This window comes from Trichechus manatus, unplaced genomic scaffold (genome assembly GCF_000243295.1).
Source record: "Trichechus manatus latirostris isolate Lorelei unplaced genomic scaffold, TriManLat1.0 scaffold00231, whole genome shotgun sequence".
In the NCBI taxonomy this organism is placed as follows: domain Eukaryota; kingdom Metazoa; phylum Chordata; class Mammalia; order Sirenia; family Trichechidae; genus Trichechus; species Trichechus manatus.
Window position 1 is genome coordinate 2,054,667 of NW_004444167.1, and position 11,845 is coordinate 2,066,511.

The 11,845-nt window shown below is 36.4% G+C and overlaps 1 non-coding gene and 1 pseudogene across 1 annotated transcript; both read left to right on the forward strand.

The window, feature by feature from the left end:
* The first annotated feature begins 538 nt into the window (after positions 1-538).
* Positions 539-1,909, forward strand: LOC101341623 (adenosylhomocysteinase-like; annotated as a pseudogene).
* An 8,701-nt stretch (positions 1,910-10,610) lies between these two features.
* Positions 10,611-10,745, forward strand: LOC111822905 (small nucleolar RNA SNORA9). Its single transcript, XR_002825992.1, has one exon. It is a non-coding gene; the product is annotated as a small nucleolar RNA SNORA9 (small nucleolar RNA).
* Positions 10,746-11,845: the final 1,100 nt, after the last annotated feature.

An 11,845-nucleotide genomic window follows, 5' to 3' on the forward strand; every position in this document is an offset into this window, starting at 1 on the left:
GTACAATAGAAAATAAAATAAAGTACAACAATTAAAATATGTATATTTTAAAGATGTCAGTGAAAGCATCTGGAGATAGATATTTTTGAAATAACAGTTGCATAGCAGTCAGGAGTGAGGGACAAAAATAATTAAGTGTAAAAGATCAATATCATAAATCAAATTGGGAGATTAAATAAAAGCAGGAGACTTACAGCTACACATATATAAATATATTGGTAAAAATACAACTTAAAAAAAAAAACTTACAAAAGGAAAAAAAAAAGGACTAAAACCCAGCAGTGAGTCAACCAACTCAGTTTGATGAGGAGGGCTGAATTATCAGATATTCTGTGATGACCAGGGAACTCGATTTAATATCTTAAGAAACGATATATAAATATTTGAAATTAGAAAATAAATTAGAAAGATTCCTAATATAAAAAGTATTCAAAAAGGAACATCAGCCTGCCCAGCACTGCCAGCCCAGTACCTCTTCCCAGCACAAGGCCTAGCCCCTTTGCTCTTGCCCCTCACTCCATGTTGAAGCACCGCCAGCATGTTGGACAAACTGCCCTGCAAAGTCACTGACGTCAGCCTGGCGTCTTGGGGACGTAGGCCCTGGACATTGCAGAGAATGAGATGCCAGGCCTGACGCACATGCAGAGGATGTACGCAGCCTCCAAGCCACATAAGGACACCTGCATCGCCAGATGCCTGCACATGACTGTGGAGACAGCTGTCCTCATTGAGACCCTCGTCGCCATGGGTGCTGAGGTGCAGGGGTCCAGCTGCAACATCTCCTCCACCAAGGACCACGCAGCAGCTGCCATTGCCAAGGCTGGCATTCCGGTGTATGCCTGGAAGGGTGATACAGACTCGGAGTACCTGTGGTACATGAGCAAACCCTATACTTCAAGAATGAGTCCCTCACCATGATTCTGAAGGACAGCAGTGACCTCACCAACTTTATTCACACCAAGTACCCGCAGCTCCTGTCGGGCATCTGAGACGTCTCTGAGGAGACCACAATTGGGGTCCACAACCTATACAAGATGATAGCCAACAAGATCCTAAGGTGCTTGCCATCAATGTCAACGACTCTGTCACCAAGAGCAAGTCTGACAACCTCTGTGGCTGCCAGGAGTCCCTCACAGATGGCTTCAACAGGCTACGGATGTGATGATTGCACACAAGATGGCAGTGGTGGCAGGCTGTGGTGACATGGGCTTGGGCTGTGTCCAGGCCCTGAGAGGTTTTGGGGCTAGTGTCATCATCACCAAGACTGACCCCATCAAGGTGCTGCAGGCCACCGTAGAGGGCTATGAGGTGACCACTATAGACGAGGCCTGTCAAGAGGGCAACATCTTTGTCACCACCACAAGCTATGTCGATAACATCCTTTGCTGGCACTTTGAGCAGATGATGGATGATGCCCTCGTGTGCAACATTGGACACTGATGTGGAGATTGATGTCAAGTGGCTCAACGAGAATGCTGTGGAGAAGGTGAACATAAAGCCCCAGGTGGACCGCCATCGGCTGAAGAACAGGCACTGCATCATCCTGCTTACTGAGGGCTGGCTAGTCAATCTGAGCTGTGCCATGGGCCACCCCAGCTTCCTGATGAGGAACTCCTTTACCAACCATGTGCTGGCACAGATTGAACTGTGGACCCACCTGGACAAGTATCCCATTGGGGTCCATTTCCTGCCCAAGAAGCTGGATGAGGTGGTGGCTGAAGTCCACCTGGGCAAGCTCAACATGAAGCTGACCAAGCTGACTGAGAAGCAGGTCCAGTACCTGGGCATGCCTTCCTATGGCCCCTTTAAGCCTGATCACTACTGCTGCCGAAAGCCAGGCTTGCCCCTCGCCTTCCAACTGGCGTCCCTGCCCATGCCCCAATTCTCCTCCCCACTAAATATTCTCTAATAAGTAGGGAACTCATGTTAGTCAAACACAGAGATACAGCTGTGTCCTACTTCATTTCAGTTCAAGTTTCCCTTCTCACAAAGTGGTTGCTTTTAAAGCAAAATTCTACCAATTTGTATATACAAGAATTTAAGTAGTATATTGCACTTCTTCTAACTTTAAATCTAGTCTTTATGGTGAATATAAAAAAAAAAACAGAGAAAGCTATAGTTCCCACTTCAAGTAACAATAATTTTTAAAAAGCAGCTGCAGGGTTATTTAATGGAAATTGGTATATTACAACATTTAATTTAATACTGACTCACTCAAGTGAAACTACATTGCTCTATTTTTAGCTGTAAATCATAGATAAGAAAAATAACATCATTCAAATCACAATAATAGCTGTAACTATAACAGCATGTTCTCCTATATGTAAACTGAAATAAAAGAATATATTAGTGACAATAAAAATGAAGCAGATTTATGACACACATTTTTTTAAATTAATTTCACTGCAATGAAATTTAAAGAAGTCATATTTTTTCATGCAGCAGTTAATGTTTCAATATCTAATATCTGTCAGACATTGTGCTAATAATGAGCCAGACATTCTTTTTAAGTAAGCTGTTTCTTGTTTTTTTCATTTATTTCAGATCTTTACGGATTATTTAACTTGTATGATCCAATAACTTTCATTATTATTATTTTTTGCTTAGGTTAGTTGAACGTCCTTTTTCACTTCTACCTAGAATGTCTTGATAGACAGAAGACATGCTTGAAATACTCTAAATTCATTCTTTTTCCATAGTCCAATATCCACAGTTTCAACTAAGATGCAGGTACTGTTGACAACAATATTTTTATCTGCATCACAAAACTTGACTCTGTGCTTCATGCATAGATAACTGCAAATTCATCATCTTTACTTGATTATTTTAATGTACCTCAAGCTCAAAAAGTTCTGTGACAAAAATCAGGTGCTTTCTAAGGTGCCTCTGGGTAGACTTGAACCCCCAACATTTTGGCTAGCATCTGAGTGTGTTAACAATTTGCACAATTGCTTCAATTCAACAAGAAAATATAGTAAACCTTTTAGAAAAACAAAGAACACGAGCCATCAGTTTACAGAAACAGACATTTCAGAGAGTGATTTAACAGAGGACATAGTAAAATTAATTGTGCCTATATAGCATGAGGAGCCCTAGTGTCACAGTGGTTAAGTGATAAGGCTGCTAACCAAAACGGTCTGTTCAAATCCACTGGCCACTCCTTGGAAGCCCTATGGGGCAGTTCTAATCTGTCCTCAAGCGTGGTTATAGGTCAGAATCCACTTGATGACAACAGGTTTGGTACATAGCTTGAAGGAGCCCTGGTGGTGCAGTGGTTAAGCACTTGGCTGCTAACCGAAACGTCAATGGTTCAAATCCACCAGCTGCTCTGAGGGAGAAAGATGAGACAGTCTGCTTCCTAAAGATTACAGCCTTGGAAACCCTGTGGGGCAATTCTACTCTGTCCTATAGGGTAGCTATGAGTTGGATTCCTCTCGCTGGCAATGGGATTTTTTTTTTAATTTTTTTGGTGTATAGCATGAGGAGTCCCCAGGTGATGCAAACAGTTAACGTGCTCCACTGTTAACTGAAAGGGTGGAGATTTGAGTCCACCCAGAGGTATCGCAAAAGAAAGGCCTAGAAATCTACCTCTAAAAAATAAGCCATTGAAAACTCTATGGAGCATAGTCCTACTCTGATATACATGACAGTTGCCATGCATTGGAATCAACTCAGCAATTGGAAATGGAACATTTTCATAATTTTCCTTCGTGGAAATCTTTTTACACAAACACATAATTTACATGAATGAGATAGGATCGCATATGTAATTTAGTGATTTTAAGTAAAATATATTTTATTTATTATAAAGTAAGATATACAATATTTAAATAAAATGGTTACAAATAGCTTATAGTAAAAACAAAACAAATGTTTTGACACATCCCTTTTTATTTCCCCGTTGTCATGCCCAGAGGCATTTAACACAAATATTTTAGTTGTCTGTTGTCATTGTAAATATATTAAGATGTAAATACATAATAAACATATTACAAAGAATTGATATATTTGAATTATGTGAAGAATATTGAATATACCATAAACTACCAGAAGAACGAATAAATCTGTCTTGGAAGAAGTATAGACAGAATTCTACTTAGAAACAAGACTTTGTCTCATGTACTTTGGACATGTTATCAGAACGGACCAAACCCTGAAGAAGGACATTATGCTTGGTAAAGTAGTGGGTTCTTCGAAAAAAGAGGAGGACCCTCAAGAGATGGAATGACACAGGGGCTGTGACAATGTGCTCAAACATAGCAACAGTTGTGAGGATGGCGCAGGACTTGGCACTGTTTCTTTCTGTTGTATGTAGGGTTTCTATGAGTTGGAATCAACTTGAGAGCACGTAACAACAACAACAACAACAAATATATCACATTTTAAGTGAAATTATTTCTTATTTAATTGAGTCGTGTTTTAGGCATTCTTAACTTGGAATCCAAACATGCCCATTCATTAACAGAATTCAGGAATCTGTGAACTTGGATAAGGAAAATGTCTATTTTCATTTCCATTAATTACTGCCTGGAATTCAGCATTTTATTCAACTATAAATGTAGGCAATGAACCACAGTAGTCTTGGTAGTCACTACTATTTATGATTTATTTTGTCACCAAAATAAATTATAAATAGTTTTCAAATCACATGATAGTTTTAGAAATTTCAAAATATCAACAAGTTCATTACTAGTTATTAGGTCTGTAATAAACCTTATTTAATTAATTAATAAAGATGTACCTATAAAACTATATCACATTTCTAATAATTTATTAAATGTACTTCAATTTAGTTTCCTCTGTACCCTATATATTTTACTTTCTGCATTTAAAAACATTAACATTATGAGAAAGGGCCCATAGGCTTTACCAGAAGGCCAAAAGCATCTGGCACAACAAATGTAAAAAATAATTGACTACATTATTACAATTATGTAAAATTTTTCACAGCCACATCTATTAATAGAATATATTTATAATTTTTTCTTTTGCTACTTTGTCCAAAGTTAATAATTTTCTTACAACGCTAAGCACCATAGTTCTCTATATTGGGGACTTTGAAATGGCTCCCTTCTCCAAGATTTCTACCCTCCCTGTTTTTTCAAGTTTAATACCACAACCAAAAATGTGTTGTCATCACTCATCTACAGTCTATTGTCTCCTTCTACTACTTTTTTTTTCTTTAAGGCCATACACATACACAGTCACACAAGATTTAATTATCTTTATTTTATTTGTATTTTGGGAGAGAGAAGGGATTAATGGTTTCTGTCAGTCTTCCCTGTTTAATTGTAATCCATTTAAGTATTCAACTGTATGTTGCAAACATTTTTCCATGTAAATGAATGACCTATAACATCATTTTAACAGCTGCTTAAAATTTCATAATACATGTACCTTCATTAACTTAACCAGTCTCTATGATGTATGTTTATGTGGCTTCCAAATAGTGCCATTGTAAAAATAGTATAATGAATAAGTTCTCTTGTGCATAAATCTTTTTTGTAGTGTGATTATCTCATTAGAGTGAAATTGACTTTCTAATGAGGAAGATGCATATTTTCTATCTACGTTAAGTCATATTAACTCTTTCACATACTTGTTCCATGTCCTTGAGCAACTTTCCTAACTAATTTGAATATCTGTTTTCTGATGTGCACAAATGAACTACTACTGATAGCACTATCTTATTGTTGTTGTTGCTATTGATTGTATGAGATAATGTGTATCAGTTTCTCACACAGAGTATGCATTCAATAAATCTGGTTATTCTTACTACTTATATAATAATAGGAAGAAAAAGAAGAAATAGTTATCTAATAATCGTAAATAGTAGTAATACACATAACAGCCAATTTTAGTTGAGAGTCATATTTTATTACTAATCAAGTAATGTAAATGTTCTAAAAAATTCATCTATATAAACTAATAAATAAGTTAGCTATAATCCCAATAAAGTACTTACTTGTTATTTTATCTTTTTTTATGATCTAAAACTAAAACTAAACTCCTTCTTTAAAAAGTACTCATGTGAGAAAGCTTGCAAGTGGCCATCCAAGATGCATCAGTTGGTCCCAACCACCTGGAGTAAAGGAGAATGAAGAACACCAAAGATACAAGAGAAGTATTAGCCCAAGAGACAGAAAGGGCCACATAAACCAAAGACTTCATCAGCCTGAGACCAGAAGAACTAGATCGTGCCCGGATACCACCAATGACAGCCCTGACAGAGAACACAACAGAGAGTCCCTGATGGAGCAGGAGAAAGGCGGGGTGCATAACTCAAACTCCAACAAGAAGACCAGACTTAATGGTCTGACTGAGACTGGAGGAACCCCGGAAAGCATGGCCCCTTAATTCTCTATCAGCCCAGAAATAAAACAATTCCCAAGATCAACTCTTCAGACAGCGGTTAGACTGGACTGTGCGACATAAAGTGATACTTGTGAGGAGTGTGTCTCTTAGCTCAAGTAGCTATGAGAGACTAAATGGGCAGCTTCTGTCCGGAGGTGAGATGGGAAGGCAGAGAGGGTTAGGAGTTGGTTGAATGGACATGGGGAATCAGGGGTGGAAAGGAGGAGTGTGCTGTCACAGTATGGGGAGAGTAATTAGGGTTACCCAACAATGTATGTATAAAATTTTGTATGGAAGACTAATTTGAAATGTAAACTTCATTTAAACTACAACAATAAAAAAAAATTTTTAAAAAAGTACTCATGTGAGAAATGGAGAATTCAAAAAAGATATTTTGAAAAAGAATAAACTTGTGGAAAACTTTTCTTATCTGATATTGAACCATATTTAGTTCTTAATAATTAAAACAGTGTGATACTCGCATAGAAATAAAACCATTGCATCAGTTTGTAAGCAGGTAATAGAAGACTTAATGAACAGTGTTTAGGTGATAATGATCTCTATTATTTTCTTAACATGCCTGGAAGTTGGCAGTTTCAAGACTTTTTTCAGCAGCCTTAGATCTGGAACTAAATGATTCTGGCCTATCTCTCATCATTGCAAGATGCCTGCCATGGCTCCAAGTATCAGGTCCTTAATCTATAGCAGATGTGTACAATGTATTTTACATCATGAAGAAAGGAAAGAGTGGGTGGAATATTTTTTCTATGAAATGTGTACCACAAATATAAAATATTTCACTATAATTTTTTTTCTAGTATAAAATAAATTCATGATTCTTATGAAGCCTTCTTCTAAAAATAAGCTATATAAAATAATTTTCATGGAGTTTGGAGCTTTGAATACAAGTTTCAGAAAAGTTTTTTGTGCTTGAGTAGCTAACTTCCCATATTCTGTTTGCTGAAAAAATGAGAGTAGATGGCTGGAGTATAAACACTAATAAAATTGCAGAGAAAAATATAAAGGCGATGACTCATTAATTTCAAAAGGAACTTGGAAAACCTTCTAATATTGCCGAAAAATGTGACGTCCAACATCAGTATCTTCTGCACATTCATCCAGTCATAATGCTATAAACTGAATAATTCAATCATGTCTTATTTTTCTCAGTTTTATAACTCAGAATGCTTTGTTGAAAGTGAATGTTTTCATATATCAAGAAAGTTGTGAAATACTGTTATATTAATTACATTTTAACAGTCAGTATCTACTGAGCAGAATATTACAGGGTCAGTCAAATACTATATGACTTCAATATTTCCCAATTTTCTCTTTTGGAAAATCTTTTTTTTTCAATCTAGTCTTCATTTTTTTTTTTTTTACTTTTTTTAATCTTCAAATATTTTTTACTAGAAATAAATCATGTTTGCTTTATATGGGTGAAAACATATTCTTGCTATTTCCACATCTGAAAATTTCCCAGAAAGTAGAATTTATCAAGTTAAACTGTCATTTTCAAATTGATAAAATGAATGCATTGAAGATAACATTTTTTTCTCATAGGAAAAACCTAATAATAAAATATAGTCTTCAAAATAATTTTCAACATAACTTAGCCTTGAGTATGTATTTCACATTGTATTTTATGTACTTAACTTCATGTATGAATATTTATTTTTCCCTAAACATATTGTAATCTCCTTAAGAGATTATAGTGCATATATTCATATATCTTTTCTTTTTTAACTTTTTTTCTTTATCTCCACCTAACCTGGTGCTAAATGTGGAGTAAATATTCAATTAATACTTGGTAATTGTTCATGGAATTTCTACTCTTGGACTTAAAAGATAGCTCTCATGTGATTTAGTGATGTTTCTTTTGTAACTTCATATAACTTTATATAATCCTTTGAAATCTTTTTAATCATTAGGATTCTAAATGCTTGAAAATATTAAAAATAAAATGAAATAATTAAAAATAACAATTTTTCCCTTAAGGTGTGTAATCAAACATGGTATGAATAATATAACTATTATTTAGAGTGATTATCATGTGCCAGACAATGAGTGGTTATCATGTGCCAGACACTGGGCTAAGAATGTTACCTGGATTATCTCAATCAATCCTTGTAAAAGCACTTTGAATAAATTTATTTCCACTAGTTAATAGATGAACCTGTTGCCCTGGAGTCGATTCAGACTCATAGCGACCCTATAGGACAGAGTAGAACTGCCCCTTAGGGTTTCAGGGAGGGCTGGTGGATTTGAACCGATGACCTTTTGGTTAGCAGTTGAGCTCTTAACCACTATGCTGGTGGCACAGTGGTTAAGAGTTCTACTGCTAACCAAAATGTCAGCCACTTCCTCCCACTGTGAGGTATTTTCGTAAGCACCACTCTGCCTTTTTTTTTTTTTTTTTACATGCTTATGAAAATTCTTCCAGGGAGGTGGGAGCAGTTGGCAAACAAATGTAGAAGGTGCACTTTATTTGTGTAAAAATGCTGTATTAACGGAAAGGTTGGTGGTTCAAACCTATACAGAGGAGTCCTGGAAGGAGGTCCTGGCAATGTGCTTCCCAATGGTCACAACCTTGAAAACCTTATGGAGCTGTTCTACTCTGCACACATGGGGATGCCATGAGTTGAAGTCAACTTGACAACAATGAGTTTGGTGGGTTCTTTTTTTTTTCTTTGGTTTTTATCACGTTCTCCAGCAACAGAGCTATTCCTGTTTTTATAGCTCACAATTTCTCTTATATGAACAATACTTTTGCAAACCATTCAGTTGGTACTCTCCGTTTTCACTACCCTTGTCCCTCATGTTTTCACTTTTATTGCTACTCATTTTATAAGATTATAATCAGTCTGTTGCATCCACTTTCAGCTCCTTCACTCCCCCTTCTCTCTCTCTTTGTAGCCTTTCATTTGCCAAACAAGAATTTAACTTTTCCCCTACTCCAAGCCTAACCCTGAACATTTAAATATGACTAGGTTGCTATGAGTCGGAATCAACTCAGTGGCAAAGGGTTTTTTTTTTTTGGTTAGAGGGAAGCACAGAGCCATGCTGTCAGGGCTCACTTTGAATTCACAACCACTAAACTAAAGTATGCTCTTAGTGATACCAGGAAATCTTATTTAATTTTGCTGGTTTGTAGACTTTCTCACACTTCTAGAACAATTTTTATCTGTTTATCTCTCCTCAAACATTCAAATATCTCTCAACCATTATCACTCTTATCTGATGATTTTCTTCCTATTTGACCAAATAATAATAATAAAAGCCATTAAAAACAAACAAAAAAAAACTATAATACACTGCCACCAGCACAGCACCGATAGTACCCATGTTCCTGTAGCTGTCCACAAATATTCTGCATTCCCTCCTGTTACTAAGGACTATCTGTCTAGACTTGTATCTAAGGCCAGCTTTTCTACTTGTGTCCTTTATTTTTATCCCCTCTTTCTGTTCAAGGGCATATGTCTGGAAATACTTCCTTGTCTCTTTTATGTAACTAATTTCCTCTGCCTGTTGGAACTTCCCTAATAATATCCAAACATGCTTTCTTTTTTAAATCTTTTCAAAATTATCACATGTCCTAATTTTCTCTGTAGTCTCCCACAATGTTTCTCTTGCTTTTATTGCAAGATCTTTAAAAGAATCACCTATAAATTATGTTTCCAATACCTTTTCTGCCATTTTTTTCTTGAAACTACTCCAATAAACTATATTATCACCCCTGCTCTACTCAGTTTGCTTTGTATAAATACTGTGGCCTCCACATCACCAAATGCTCTATCTTTATTGAAGTTGACAGAGCACTGGGCATAGCTGAGCACTTGGTCCTCTTTAATAGGTTTCTGTTTTTTCACTTGGCTCCCAAGACATCTATCTTACTTCCCTCTCCCTCCAAGTATCCTTTGCCAGAGTTTCTTCTTTTTATGTGATCTCTTAATATTGCACTGTCCCAAGGTTCAGTAATTGAATCTTTGATCTTAACCATCTACATGCACTCTCTTGGTTATCTTATCCAGTAGCATTATTTAAAAACCGTGTCTTAGCTGATGTCCCCAAATTTTATATCATCCTCTCAGAAATGTTTTTTGAACACCATACTGACTATTCAACTAACACCCTGACATCTGTATTTAGATATCTAATAGCTGTGATAAAGTCAACATGTCTGAAATCAAACTTCTTTTCCTCTTTCCCAAACTGTCTCTTCTCAGTCTTTCCCATTTAAATTATAGACTACTCCACTGCAAGCCTCCAGGGTGCTTGGGTCTGGAGTGGCCCTGTGTATTCCTACAGTGCTTGTAAGAACAGTTTTGAAACATTTTGAGGCCTTGCTCTACACCAATTACAGAGCAAAGTTATAGAAATTTCAGACAATTGAATAAAAAATAAATAAAAATAACAATAACATCAGGCCTCTAGCACTGGATATATGGGATGGATTGGAGGTCCTCTCAGGGGCTGCCTCCTGCCACACTGGAGCCTCTGCCAACCTGGGCTCCTTCTGGGCACAGCCTTCATTCCCCGCAAAGCAGAGGTGTGTGTCCAGAACCACATCCAGCCCTAATCAGTAAATGCTTTATTTAAAGCCAATAAATAAATAAATTATAGACTACTCCATAATTCTAGTTGCTTGGGCCAAAACTTAGAACCACACTTAAATTCTTCCTTTTTCTCAGACCCAAATTAAATTCATCAGCAACCTATGTTTCCTATTTTCAAAATGAATTCATGATTCTGTTACCTCTCAACACATCCACTTAGGCTATTTTGATTCAATCCATTGTTATTTCTCAATCCATCATCATATCTGAAATTTCCTTCTAAGTCTTCTCCTTAAGTCTACTCCTGTATTTCTATTTTAGACAGAAAAGCTAGAATTATATTTTAAAAATATAAGTTATGTCATGTCATTACGTTTTCAAATCCCTACCTTCCAATGGATTTCAATCAGTTTAGGAACAAACGTCCTTTCAATAGAAGGCTATATGTGTCCTTCCTCACAATACCAGTTACCTATCTTCATGTCCTTCACTCTCCCCCATACTATTCTCTTCCAGACACAAGTTTCCTTGTTGTTCTTCAGGATGTTTAGCCCTGTTAGTTCTTCTACCTGGAATATCTTTCCCTCAAAAGCTTGGAACAACCTATCCCATCTTCTTTTGGTTTGTTTTTCCCTATATAAGTTTCATTATGCAATACATGTTATGCTTGTCTGTTTACTGTGCAATTCTCTCACTAGGAAACAACTTCCATTAGGGAAGAGACTTTGATTAGCTCACTGCAGTTCTTCAAATGCAAGGTCAAGTATATGTTAGGTATCAACATATATTTGCTCAATGAATGTATGAATAAAGTACAGGTAGTCCCCTACTTACGATGTATTCGAATTGTGAGGAATCGCACTTATAACCTTCCTTCTTTTGTACATCTTATTGTTAGTAATACATACTACATAAAATGTTGCAGTGTATAACTT